General features: G+C 38.7%; 1 long non-coding RNA gene across 2 annotated transcripts; it reads left to right on the top strand.

Annotated features, from left to right (window-relative positions):
• The first annotated feature begins 1,362 nt into the window (after positions 1 to 1,362).
• LOC130681728 (uncharacterized) lies at positions 1,363 to 12,470 on the top strand. Of its 2 annotated transcripts, none has more exons than XR_008994992.1 (4): positions 1,363 to 1,777; positions 9,319 to 9,394; positions 10,374 to 10,495; positions 10,902 to 12,470. It is a non-coding gene; the product is annotated as an uncharacterized LOC130681728 (long non-coding RNA). The 2 variants fall into 2 exon arrangements; XR_008994991.1 differs by having other exon boundaries at positions 1,367 to 1,777; positions 10,374 to 10,456.
• The last annotated feature ends 2,623 nt before the right edge of the window (positions 12,471 to 15,093 follow it).

Raw genomic sequence — 15,093 nt, forward strand, 5'->3', positions numbered from 1 at the left:
GACTTTAACTACTATTACGTTTTTCTTGAAGGGTCTCACAATAGTTGAAATGGCTTGAGACGTTATGGGCATTTAATGCCACAATGCATGTGAAATGAATTTGTAAATCATACTACATGAACATAAAGTATGACTTAAAAAAAAATTCTGTTTGGGGTTAAGCCAGGTCACGCACGTTGCACAAGGAATTCTATTGACTTGATTGGAATTGATAAGGAATGTTTTAAGTTGCCTAAAATGCAGATGTGAATGGATAGTTTCTGATTTTTTTTTTCTCTCCAAATACTTTCAGGAACTGCTGGCTGGCCGTGACACCGTGGTACCCGTGTGGGAGCCTTCACGGAACATTCTTGATGAGGAATGCCAGGCCCAATATTTTCCTGCTGATGGTGGACGACCTTGGGGTGGGAGATTTGTGCAGCTAAAGCAATAACACAATGAGGTAAAGAAGCCACCACACCGTGGACGGGAGAGCCCTTGAGAGGGCGGCCCCCGGGGAGCAGTTATCCCTAAGGACAGCAGAGGTCGCCCTGGGACAGCTGCAAAGGACAGCTGGACCCCGAGGTCCAGGTGTGGGCAGGGTGGGTCCTCCTGAGCCTTCCTCCTGGGCATGTGGAAACCATCTTCTCCCTGTGTCCTCACGGGGTCGTCCCTCTTTGTGTGTCTGTGTCATCTCCTCTTCTTAAAATATTAGATAAACAAAATAGGCAGTAAATAAAACTCCAAATAAATAAAGTAATAAATAAAATAGGCAGTAAATAAAACTCCAAATAAATAAAGTAAATAAAACTCCAGTAAATAAAGAGACCCCAAAACACGGAATTCACCTTCTTAATCATTTAAAGCACACAGTTCAGAGGCATTTAGTCCATCCACAACGTTGTGCAATCATCACCTCTGTCTAGTTCCACAACGTTTCATCCCCCCAAAAGGAAACCGCATCAGCATAAGCAGCCATTCCCCACCCTGTCCCCCAGCCCCTGGCATCAGTCATCCGCTTTCTGTCTCTGTCGATCTGCCTGTTACGGACAGTGCATATAAATGCAGTCATATAATGTATTAGTGTGCGAGGTGGCATAATAATGCATCACAGGCAGGGCAGCTTACACAGCAGTATTTCTCTCCCCTCTATCCTGAAAGCTGGACCCCGAGGTCCAGGTGTGGGCAGGGTGGGTCCTCCTGAGCCTTCCTCCTGGGCATGTGGAAACCATCTTCTCCTTGTGTCCTCATGGGGTCGTCTCTCTTTGTGTGTCTGTGTCATCTCTTCTTAAAATATTAGATAAACAAAATAGGCAGTAAATAAAACTCCAAAATATCCCAGTTTGGTTATTTAAAAAAGATAGATTTTAGTATAAGAAATACATTGTGATTTTACTTAACCTAAGTTACCCATTCATTTTAAGAGTACGGTATGATGAAATTGACCAACTTTTCCATTGAAATGCATATTAACTTAGACTGGCAATACTTTAATTCTACATGGTGATCCATGCTAATTTGTCATCATTTTGCCTAAACATATAATGTTTTACACTCTGCTTCCATTTCCTCTAAACATGGATGCATTTAAGTAGGTAGACAAATTGATGTTCAAAACAGTATGTGTTACTGGAAAGAGAATCATCTCAACCAAAAACAGGAAGACTTTGCATTTTGGTAATTTTCTTGAGAATCAGAAAACTTATACCTGAACTCTCTTTCTGTCTGCAGCACCTCTAATATTGACTGCCTGGCAAGTGAGGTGGTGAGGCACATCTAGAACCTAGCAGCTGCCTTCGTATGTACCCCAACTTGGGCTGCTTTCCTGACTGGCTGGTACCCCATAAGATCAGATGGGGCACAGGAAGTCAATAGCATTTTTTCTCATAACAATGCTTTATTATAATTTATTCTTGCATTTCTTCATAAAAACCCTCAACACATTGCTCAAAATATTAAGAATCAAATTCACCTGGGAGGAGTCTTGCTATGTTTTGACAGCTTAAACTGACTTGTCTGTTGACATGTGCCACCAAAATTGCTCACCTGTTTGGGCCTCTTGAAATGATTCCTACTTATGTGTAGTATTTCCAGATACTTGAAATGATATCCCTCAAAATTCTCCACATCTCTTACAGCTGTGCAATGCTCTTAAGTTACAATTCTAAAAAAGTGGGTCTGTACAGCCTCTAGAGATGAGGTTGGAAGAGATGTGACTAAAAAAATGGAGAGGAAATGAGAATTGTACATATTCACACATACATGCACTCATGTACAATCTCAGCATTTAGACTTACCTAGTTGAGTGTAGCAACCATGAGTTAATATTTTCCTTGTTAGTTTAGCTTAGACTCAACATTACGAGTACCAATTTTTATACCCAGCTAAACAGTGATGCCTCTGACATCTATTGAGGTATTGAGGGGCTCATTGCTCCAGACTACTGTCTAAGTCTAATGTCTACTTTGTTGCAATTTTAATATTATCCACCCTTGCAGCGAATTTTCTCTTTGAGTTTTTCTCCTTTCTTTTTACCTTCCCTTCTACCATGAGAAGGGGTAGCGCCTCATCTGATTAGCTCTAGGGAATGAACTAATCAGGTTAATTTGAATTACGTGAACATGAAGAGTGAATAAACACGGAAATTTCTTGTCCCATGAACATTGATGTATTGCTATCTATTTTTGTCACTCAAAGGAATTTTTTTTCATAATTCAGTGTTCTCAATTTTGTTCGAAATTGTTTGGTTGCCATGTAAGTTTTCTCTAAACAATGAATTCTTGTGTGTGAATGGGGGTAAAGATGCATAACTGTATGAGTTTCAAAGAAATCAATGACATTTATCATTTCAGGAGATTCTAAATATTGACTAAGTGGAAAAAATGCATTTAGTGAATATAAAAAAAACAGCTAAGTGGTTGAAGTATTCCTCAGTCAATTCATTGCCATTGTTTTTTTTTTTATTTAGCAAAATCATTCAACTTAATTCTTCCTACGGCCAAAAGAGATTCGATACCAAGAAAATATTCTAATATTTGCTTTAAATAAACAGGTTCTCTTCTCAATCAGGGACATTACCTTATCCAACTTGTTCCTCTTCTAGGCTAGGACTCTTGAAACGACCACTTAATACTTACATCCCTTGCTTGTGGGTTCCACGTGAGTTGAATTTCCTGCCAATTTCAAGCCCTCAAAAAGCAAAGAAGCATATGTTGCTCACTCTTTTTTCATAAAAGCTGGAATTCCTATATTCCAATCCATATTGCTTCAATGTGGATTACTACCTAAATTGATTCAACGTGTGGGACTGGTCTTGATCTTGCTTTGTCTCAGTGACAGCCCAAAAATACTTCTCTGTCCATGAACGATTGGGAAGTGAATCTATTTATAGATATCTGGTTTTACATTTTATGTGCTTAACACAAGCCATGCTGACATGAGTGTAGATAGAGCTCATCTTGGCACACCAGCTCCCTTGCAGGTTACCAACTAGAAGCAGAATGAATGGTGGTGTGGATGTTTGTTGACCTCCTTTCTCTGCTCTCTTAGTTGGGGGTGCAGGAGAGTTGACAACAGATGGTACAGTATGACTCCATGGGCTTAATGAGTACATAATGGGACCTTGTTCACTCTGCTTGCGTAACTGTCACATCCATTCTTCGCTCTAACACAGTGATCAACGGTGATATAATCTCTCAGGTCTGTTCATCCTACCTGTCATTCCTTCCTACCTTGGGTTTTGCTTGTCTTTGAGGGAGCATACCCAATCTCAGTTCCCATCCTCGTCATAATGCCAGTTGTAAAAGTGCATGGAGGAGTAAGTTTAGGATGACTGCATGTTACATTAAAGTGAGGAACACAAAAATTCAGATGTACAGGAGAGCAACTTATTTCTCTCTTGTTATTAGCCCTTTAGGTCTTATTTTGCTACAATTCCATGCAAACAGCCTCATGGCCCCAAAGTTAATGCCAAAGCTCCAGCCATCAAGCTTATGTTTCAGGCAGCACAAAGGATGAGGAGGAAGGAATGAAGAGCATTTTCTGCAGAGGCCATGCTATCTTTGTCTCCTCCAGTAAGAGTTATTCACATGGACCCTCTTAGAGATCAAGGAATCTGCATTCTGGGCAACCATTTAAGTGTTCATGTTCAATGTCAGGTCTGTGTTCCTGAGGGGCACAGGGAAGTGGAGAGTCAGGAGCGGCTGAAACCTGAGGGCAGTACATCTGTGTGCTTTGGATATGATTCTTCCACACCCATGTCTGAGAGGGCATTCTCAGGCAATAGATGGGGGACAGTCCACATGGGATTTTTATTCCTTCCTTCATTTAACAAAGATTAAGATTTATGAAGCTGCTATTTTATGTCAGATGCTAAACTGGAGGCAAGAGATGGAAAGCCAGATGACACTTGGTATTTCCTGCTAATACCCCTCGTCCCTCGCCTCTGTTCCTCCTCACATCCTTTCCCCCAAGTCTTGCTGTGGTATTGATTACTCTCCTGAGCAGTATTGGTAACTTAAGTATGTAGAAAGCCCCCATCAGCCACAATGAGGTCTTTCAATTAATGCAGAATCACATCCAAGTGTAGAAACTGTTTTTATTTACGAAGATAACTAGACTAGCCTTCTACCCCTCGGGTATGAATGTGGATTCTTCCTCTTTGTTTTCTTTCTACATGTCCACACGCCACCCGTCACCAGAGAGAAGTTGGTTGGGCACCGTGAATATGGATTATATGGGGATGATGAAGAAGAAATGGATTGGATGGTGGGTAAGTCCTCAGGAGAACAGCTTTATGTATCTGGTTCAAATGCTAGAGAAAACAAGACTGTATGAATTGCCTCAAATAACGTAAAGCCCCTTGTTCTCTTGGGCAGCTGATAAATATTTGTTTTACTGAATGGAATTAAAAGCTCCCTCTGGGTTCGGCCAAGTCAGTGACTCTTCCCTGAGAAAACAGTCACGATTTATGAACACAGTGTTTCTCATCTTTAAAATCAAAATAATGGTGACATCCCCCCAAAATTCTTTAGCAAGATAATGAAGTTGTACAGTAAAGACTACTGTCATTCCTCATCCTCTTGATGGATTTAAAAGGAAGCATGTTGTTCTCATTAGTTTTGTAAGCAATGCTTAGAAAGGTCTCGTCAAAACTGAAATCTTTTATTTCGAAGTCATAATGGTCACTAGAGAAAATAATACCCAGGGTAATAAATTAGAAGGGGGTCTAGCTGATGTGCAGTCAGGTGGGAGGGGTCACTACACGCACACCAAAACAATAAATAACTATTCTATTAAAGTAGCATTGTCCCTCACTTCACACAGGACAGAGAATTCCTTCATCTCCACAAGGGGGTTTTGCTTTGAGACACAATAAGCAGAATACATTTCTTTCCTTTTTTTTCTCCTTCTAGGGAAGGCTTCTGAAGAGTGGGCTACACAGAGCCACCTAAATGCATATTCATAATTAAAACATTCTAATTATAATATTATTATTTTCAATCTATTTTAAAATGTATTAAATATACATGCATACATACTCCACAGTAGAGATTTATATAAACACACTTTCAACTAATTCAGAACCTTACCCAAGTGGAGAAAAGGCCTTTATTCATGAAGATAACTTTATATATACACACACGCAGTGTAAGTCAATATTTATATAGTTTTTAATCCTCCAGCAGATACACACAAGCACTGAGAGTTATGTAAACGTGTGACAGTAAACACAGCTGTAACACTGTAACGAGTATAATTTTAAATTGTAACTCCAGTGTGATTTAGGATTATGTTTTCTTTGCTGGGTGTGTATTATTGTCTAGGAAAATCTTTCCTTGTGTTTTTGAAGTGAGTCATTTTGCATTTGAATCATTAGTCACAGGGCAGTTCTCTGTAAGGGAGTTTCAGTCCAGGTCTCTACCTTTTGTCAGTCACTAACAGATCATTATGTTTACTCTATAATCTATGTGAATACAGGATGCAGGTGTGTTATAAAAGCGATTAATTGCATTCCATAAGGAGCTAAAATGCTTGACAATAGAGAAATGAAAAGTTGACATTTCTCTGCATAACATTTCCCCAATACGATTTTCCCCTTCATTTTTTATGAAAATCTTATCACAACCAGAGGCCGATGAAAAATCAGCGAGGCATCTCCTGTGTATGTTATTTTCCTACTTAAATTCTGATTGTAAAATTCAAGGTTGTTCAGTAAGTTGCTTGCCCGTCTCACTAATAAGCTGTAACTATGCCACTCTCAAAACGACATGCACAGTGAACTTACTGAAAGCTTAGAGTTTATTAACATTTAAATTTTGAACATTGTATTCAAGCATCTGCCTTTTAAAGCTATTTATAGCCACTTTTTATCTTTGACATCTTTCCTTGTATTTTGTCTGGCATTTTTTGTTTCCATATGCGTTTACCTCTGCACACATGCATGCGTAAAGATTTATATGTATGTATTTCAAAACCAAAATGGATTTGTATCTATTTTATTTCCTTGGTGTAAGTTACAAATCATCCCTATGTTTAATATGATATCCACCTCTAGTGAGAACTGATCATTTACATATAATTACTCTCTTACCAGGAAATCAGTATAATGTTTTTTTCTTAGAAAACATGGGCTGTACAAAAAAAAAACCTCACTTAAGTTCTAGTGGCAGCGTTTCTAATAAATGGCTTCTAAAACAAATTGCTTTTCAACAGTAATTAAACAGGGAGGTTAAGGAGTTTTCATTTAAGTGCAGAATCTTCTTGCAGCTAGTTACATGGACTTTGCATCGTTGAATGATAGAACATTGTGGTTGTGGTGGAGGGGTGACACTGGACCTAAGAAGCCTGGGATGGTGTTACCTCTTCGATGGGCACGTGTCAAGCAGGAATCAGAAGTAAGTCACCATAGTCTGGGACATGGTGAGGTCAGCCGTCTGCTTATTTTTTCAAATGTTATTTGTCCACTTAAAGGATTATAAGCACATACACACAAGGGTCCCTGAGTCTAGCAGAGTGTTAATTATCATCAGGTATTTGAACACAACCCCAACAGCAAGAATAACCTGGAATTGAAAGCAGACTTGAGAGCGTGACAGAGCTCCCTGCAGGCTGTCCTCCTGAAGCAAGTGTGGGCCTTTGCCTAGTTATTCCTGGGGATGCCATTTTAAAGCTGTTACTGCTTTTTATTAATGCACATGAGTTTATTTTCACTGCTGGACTTGACTCCCATTGGCTATTTGAATTGTTGTGGATGATGATAATGGTGTACATTACATATGACTACATACTTTGTAATATATGTGTGCATATGTAAAATATAATGTGTGTATTATTTCTTTATTTGTATACACATTATATAATTTATAGACTACAATATATTTTCTTATTTAAGGAAACCATAGTATTATATAATAAGATGCTATATTAAATGTTAAATAAAATTACATATTGCATAACAAAGTAAAATATATTAGAATAGTGTAATAATTTTATAATAGTATGATTACATAATATATAATTATTAATAATAATATGCATTATATTATAGACAATAGTTTATTATATATCATAAATTATATATTGATAAATTGTAAGTTTTACAGTTATAATTGTTATCATATTTTACATATTGTGTATTATGTATTTTATATAATGTAATATGTAATACTATTATAAAAACCAAATGATTATAATAAATATTTATATATAGTGTTTGTGATTATATTACAGTATATATTATATATTCCAATTATTATAATAAATATTTTACTATAATATAAACACCTTTTATATTTATAATATAATAATGAGTTCTACTTATGATAATGATAGATTACATATTTATTATATATTAATATTAAATACCTTTGTTAAATATAGTACATAACAGATGGTATGATATATAATATATACTATATCATAAATATATGATAATTATAGAAATATAAAGTTAAATATTATTGTATGTATTATGTAGCATATTGTACATAATATATATTGTGTATAAACAATATAATAAATATTTTATGTATTTTATGTATACTGTTACATACGGTATACCTGTATTAGAGTATCATATAATAGTGATTTATTATGTAATATAAAATAAAATGACATTTAACTGACTTCCACTGTGTAAATGTGTAACAATAAGCACACAATGGCATACGAGTTTGATTTTGTTTTTCAGAATTAGCTCTAAAAATATCATATCTTCATTCATTTATATATTACTTTTCAATGGGAAACAGAGATGAATTATTCCATGAGATTCTAAAAGTCATGCGTGCTTTGGAAAAACACCTTTAGCTATTGCACAGGGGTCTTTTTGTAGACATGGATTTTTAATTTCTTTTGGGTAAATGCCCAGGAGTGGGAAATCTGGGTCATATTATTGATATATGTTTAACTTTATGAGACATCATCAAGTTAATTTCCAAAGTGGGTGTACCATTTGGCATTCCCATCGGCAATCTGTGATACTTCCAGTTGTTCTACATCTTTGTCAGCACTTGGTATGGTCCATCATTTAAAATTTAGCCACTGTAATAACTGCACTAGAATCTCATTGTGATGATAATTTGTGTTTCCTTAGTGCTTAATGGTGTTAAACACCTCTCCACCTACTTATTTGCCATCCATATCTCTTCTTTGTGAAGTGTCTGTTCAAATCCTTTGCCCATTTTTCAATTGGGCATTTTATTTTTTTAATCATTGAATTGTGACAGTTCTTTATGTATTGAAAGAGTTCTATGTGTATTCTGGATACAAATTCTTTATGGGCTATGTGTTTTGCCCATGTATCTTCCATTCTCTGGCCTGTGCTTTCATTTTCTTACATGATCATTTGAAAAGCAGATGTATTCAATTTTGATAAGAGCCCATTTATTTTTTTTTAGGGATGGCAATTTTTAGGATATATCTAAAAAGCATTTTCTTATTCCGAAGTGGCAGAGATTTCCTCCTATTATTTCTTCTGGTAATCTTATAGTTTCCAGTTTTACATTTACCTTGTAGGTCCATATTGAGTGAATTTTTTATATAGTGTGAGGTATAGGTTGACATTTATTTTTCTTGCACATGGGCGTTCAGTTGTTCCACCACCATTCATTGAAAGGTTGTCCTGCGGAATTTCCTTGGCATTTGCTGAAAATCAATTGACAGCATATGCCGTGCATATTTCTCACTCTCCTGTTCCACTGAGCCACATGTCTACCCTTACGTCAACACCACACTGTCTTGAGGACTAGTGAATTTCGGAATCATGTAGTCTGAATGCTCAACTATTTCTCCTTTTTTCAAAATTATGTATGATATTTTAGGTTTTTGTTTTCCCAGGTGAATCTTACATTTCTCAATGTTTACAAAAGACCCTTCTGGAAGTTTGATTGAGACTGCATACAAGTTTGAGATGGTAACAATTTTGAGTCTTCCTATCCATGAACATTGTTTATTTCTTTCCTGCTTCTCTTTTTGGATGTTTTCTGGCTCTCTGCATACAAATTTTTTTTAATTACTTTTATTTTGGTATTATTAATCTACAATTACATGAGGAACATTATGTTTACTAGGTTCCCCCCTTCATCAAGTCCCCCCCACACACCCTGTTACAGTCACTGTCCATCAGCGTAATAAGATGTTGTGGAATCACTACTTGTCTTCTCTGTGTTGCACAGCCCTCCCCGTGCCTCACCCCACTGCATACAAAATTTTGACATGAAAAAGAAGGTATCCCTAGATTCCTTCCTGACTTTGGTGCTTTAGTAAATGGTACTTTAAAAAAATGATTCCCATTTGTTCAGTGCTAACATATTTTTAAGTTTGGTTTCTTGATCTTATGACCTTGCTAAACTTACTATTTCCAGTAACTTCTGAAGGGAGTGTCAATGCAATCATTCTATCTGAGAATATAGACAGTTTTATTGCTTTTATGATCATTTTTAGGATTACCTGAAACCTGTTCAGTTTTCTAAGATGAAGCAGGTTTTATTATTATTGTTTCCTAATATAAGGTAAAAGATAGATTTTCTAATATAAGATAAAAATATACTTTCTTTAGAGGTCTTATAAAATCTCTTTTCAGGGTGACAGTGCAACTCAAAACAAAATTCTGATTTGTGAAATAGGAAGCCTGGGCTTTTGAGACCACCTGTGGTTAGAGCCACAGCGCCCTTTAGGTGTGCATGCATTGATGCAGTCCTCTGTCTGTCATTTCACTATAAACGTTTTGATTATTTTTCCCCTTCCCACAAGAGTACCTCCCTGGGAGTAGGCATGGATGTTCTGCGGAGTCATCTTACCTCTCTCTGGGCCTGGGGGATGCCACAGCATGCACTGACTTCAGCTCTTACAGCCAACAACCCTTGCCTTATCTCCTATTTGTGTGTCTGCAGGGTGATCGACGGCCACAACCTGATGCCTTTGCTTCGGGGACATGTCCAGCACTCAGAGCATGAGTTTCTGTTCCACTACTGTGGTGCATACCTCCACGCTGTGCTCTAGCACCCACTGGACAGTGAGTAGACCAGCCCCTGCTCCCGGTGCGTGCCCAGAGTAGGCTCACTCGTGGTTAATTCTTAGCACTCTCTGTCTTTCTTCTCCCTGGACCAGTCCTTCCCTTCTAGGGTTTCCACTGCACATACCTTCTCAGGAAAGCTTCTAAGAATCGCTCTACTCACAAAGGCAGGGGGATATCTTGGAGAAATATTAATTTGGAGGAACAGATCGAATGGCTGCTGTGAAAGATGTGTGACATTATACCAGGGGATTCTGGCATTGTAGTATTCCTCTAAGGATTGAATGGCATTTAGCATTCACCTGTGGGCACAAAGGAAGGCCAGAAAAGTGCTTGGGAAGATAGAATGCAAGGGCAGTTGGCACATAGGTTGGGTATTTCTGCTGTGTCTCTTCTTCTTCTCCAGGTGAGACAGTGTGGAAGGTTCACTATGTGACACCAGTCTTCCAGCCACCAGGAGATCAAGCCTGCTATCAGAGCATGTTTTGCCAGTGTTCAGGCCAATGGGTCACCTACCACGACCCTCCTCTGCTCTTTGAGCTCACCAGAGACCCCCTCGGAGTTCACACCCCTAACACACGACGCAGAGCCCTTGAATGATACAGTGATCGAAACAGTGGCCAGCGCCCTAAAGGAGCACAAGAAAACCGTCCTTCTGGTCCAGAAGCAGCCATCAGAATTGAATCGTAACAATATATGGCTGAAGCCTTACTGTGGGGTATTCCCATGCTGTCTGTGTGACAAGGAAGGGGGACGCCTTAGTTGAGGGGTCATGACAAGAAGCCACGGTGGAGAACAGGCAGCCAAAGTCTGCTAATTTTAGCTCTTTCCCGTTTTCCAGGAATGCATTTGAGTGCCAATAAATCCATCTATCGTTCCTGATAATCAAATGTCTGTTGGAGGTGACGATCTCCACTAATTTCTTTTCAATTCTTGAGGATAAATGTTTATCTCTTTTCCAAGTTTTCAGACATCTCTTTCAGGGCTAGGACACGTGCACTGACGTCCATTTGTCCCAGGAGCTCTGTTGCTCTTCAAAGTAAACTCTACTTATAAAGACCCATGTACAAACAAGTCATTGATCAGGAGAGGCCAAACACGCAGCATTTAATAATAATGCATTGAAAGCATCCATCCCAAAGTGGTCACTAAGCCAAGGGAAGGATTTATTTTTGTCCGCAGTCAAGATAAATTGAGTCAAGAGTGGTACAGCTTTGAGCCTATGGTAGTTTACATAGCAGCTGGTCGCCTTATGGTCTGGGAGGCAGTCCAGTCATTGACGAAACATTGCCCAGAGCAAGGTGATCCCGGAGACCAAAAAGAAGTGGGGACCAAACACCTGGGAGGGTCATCAGCATCGGCTTTCCCCTGAGGATGTGCCAGACCTTGATGGAGTATCTTATTTTCCTCTTACTCCCCATTTATGCTTAAGTATAATTCCTGGCAGTTTCCTAGGGCTGCCTTAACAAATCACCTCAAATGCGGTGGCTTAAAACAACAGAGATTTATTTTCTCTCAATTATGGAGGCCAGCAGCCCCAAATTCAAGGTATTGGTAGGGCCATGCTTCCCCTGAAATTTTGATAAGGTCACATCCACATTTCCAAATCAGGTAGCAGGATTTAGGACATCAGCATGTCATTTGCGGGGTTAGAATTCAAGCAACTCCTCCCCTATATAATGGATAAAATATCTGGGGCTTGGAAATGTTCTGTAATGTGCTCAGGAGAACACAGCTTGTTAAGTTATTGGACTGAGACTGGCCCCCTGGTCATACTAACCCCAAACTCCGATGCACACCTATCCCATGATGCCTTGCAGGCTGTAATCCCAGGAGGAACACAATTATGTGTGTTTGATCCCTTTTAACATGACTCTATTCTTTATTGTCTATACTAAGGAGCAAATGGAGACTAAAAATCAAATGCAAATCACTGTATTAATATTGGATATCGAATAAAGATTTATTTGACTCCTAATGGACAACCATCTTGGGCCTCATTAATCCATCAAAGGATTGTGTATAAAGGTGGGTCATTTCTCTACCCCAACTTGTTCTAAGGTTTCCAACACACCCTTGTTTTATCATTACCTCACGAGAAGATTCATTTTGAATTTTGGCCGTCGTAGAGTAGAATCTTAGAACTTCAGCCTCAGAAAGATGTTCCGAGATTATCTCCTCAACTCCTCTTATTTTGTGGATGGAGAAAACCAAGTGTGCAGAGGTCAGGTTGCATAACTATGGCCACATCACAGGGTACGCAGGACCACTGGCTGCAGACTGCGGGGTGTAGACACTGAATTCAGGAATTCCAGTACTTTCTGGTTTTTCTTCCCCTGCCTTCTCTCATGATACACTGACCAGAAGGCCGGAGGACAAAGCAAGCCATATACAGGCAAGGAGACGCTTGTTTTTCTGCACAGAGTTACCGGCAGAGATGAAAAACACAGTCAGGTGGGTATGACAGCCAGACTCAACAGAACCTATGTTTCATGTCCTCCGGTGTCTCTGGGCAAAGCTCCTGCTCTAACTTTCCGTTTGCAAAATGCCAGTAATAACCATACCTACCTCATAGGGTAATTGTGAAGATTCATGGAGAAGATCCTTATAAAAGACTTAGCACAAAACCCACGGAGTACTAGATAAATATTCGCTTTTCTATTAGCTAATTCAGAGGTATCTTAAAATGAACACATAAGGGGTATCATAAATCAGAGGTACAAACCTTTGTCCTTGGTCAAAACACTCCCAACTGGGTAATTAATTAACCATCCTAGAATGAGCTTACAAATTATAAAATTCTGTCTACGTACATAGTTACTTAAAAATTGTTCTTCTAAACTAACATTGGGGAAGGCTGTGCATGTGTGGGGAAAGGGGTGTATGGGAAAGGTCTATACCTTCTTATCAGTATTGCTGTGAACTTAAAACTGCTCTAAAAAATTCATTGCACATAAAAAAAATCTTTCCTCTCTCCCACACACAATATTTTAATAATCTAAGTCTTACTGAACATTAGGTTCTTAAGGTTCTTAACCATCAGATTAATTGAACCGCTAGGGGGCGCACGAATAGAGCCGTGTGCACAGCTGATTCAAGGTCCTTGATACCAACTTTTACAACGAATGCATTTCTTTCATTTTTATTAAGGTACATAAGTTTAAATTCCATTCCTGAAAAAGGAATTTACAAGGGTTAGACACCCTTTTCAAAGGGTTTCCTCTGACTAAGTCAAGGAATTCACCCCCAGATGCCTCTGCCTTCAGTATCTTAAGTAATTATGTTGTGTATAATATACGCATATTATATATGTAATATATATCATAGATTATATTATAGTTATGTGCTACATGTAGAATATAATTTTGCAACATATGTAACATATATAGTGTATATTATATTTCATGAAACAGTAACATTATATATTTAATGTATATTATAATTGTATATATTGAGCTACATGAAACATGTATAATTCTATGTGCCCGCCCCTCAAACTGATGATGGGATGTATGACCTACACTTTCTGACAGTAATAGCAGAAAGAAAGACACACACACACAGAGAAGAATGAAAGCATATAATTTATCATCTGGATTTTTCCAAGGAAAAATACATTGATTACAGCCAGTAGTTGTGATCTATTTTTGCTCATCCACCCCGGCCCTATTGAGCATTCACCAGGCAGGTAGAAGATTCCAGGCACTGCAAACTTGGAAGAAAGAGGCACCTTCTCTTCTGTCCTGAGACCCTCTTATTCCTGAAATGGAAAAAATAAAAAATCAGAGGTGGGATATGGACACAAATAATTCCTATATGCTTTGCTTCCATCAACACCTGCTCTTCTGATCTTGGATATAACTGATCTAAGGAAGTGGTGCACAGACCTGCAACGGCATTTTAAAATCTGAATCTGTGAAATGGGACTTTGGCACATCGTGGGCTTCAGGAGTAAAGTCCTAAATTGGATGCACAGGAAGATGGTAAAGGTTGGGATTAGGTGATCTTGGGACTCAGTTACCAAATGGCTTTGGGGCCCCAGTCTCTGATTAGACTGTTTCCTTCACAGTCTTGTAGGAAACAGTGAGAGATATAGATGTCCTGAGCCTCCAAGTAGTAGCATCTGTGCTGGTTGCTTGTAATTATTTTTTCTCATGAATTAAAATCAACTTTGAAGCAGGAGTCAAGGGATTTTTGGGTGAGGGGCAGGTATCCAGCCATGTCTAGGTGACAGTCATGGAGAAATGGGAATTTCCCAGTGGCATTTGCGGGGTGGTAATTAGGATGTCTGATTCAGAAACCTTGCTGTTCCCCCAAGGATGCCTTACTCGATTTCCCATTGCATTTAAATGAAAGGCGTGCAAACTCCACTAGGAAAATGCCAAACACATCCCACAGCGCTCTCTCCTGTGTCCTCTCTTTAAACTGTGAAGAAATCCTAGCTTCCTCTTAGCAGAACCTGAATGTGCGATCCAGATGCCCTGTCACCTAGACAGCTACAATTAGGTCTCTGCTGAGGGAGGGGGGGGGGCTCCAAAAATCAAGATGCAAGAGACACGCACATCTGCGATCAATGCTTTATAATAGCCAAATCTATC

This window comes from Manis pentadactyla, chromosome X, assembly GCF_030020395.1.
Source record: "Manis pentadactyla isolate mManPen7 chromosome X, mManPen7.hap1, whole genome shotgun sequence".
Lineage (NCBI taxonomy): Eukaryota > Metazoa > Chordata > Mammalia > Pholidota > Manidae > Manis > Manis pentadactyla.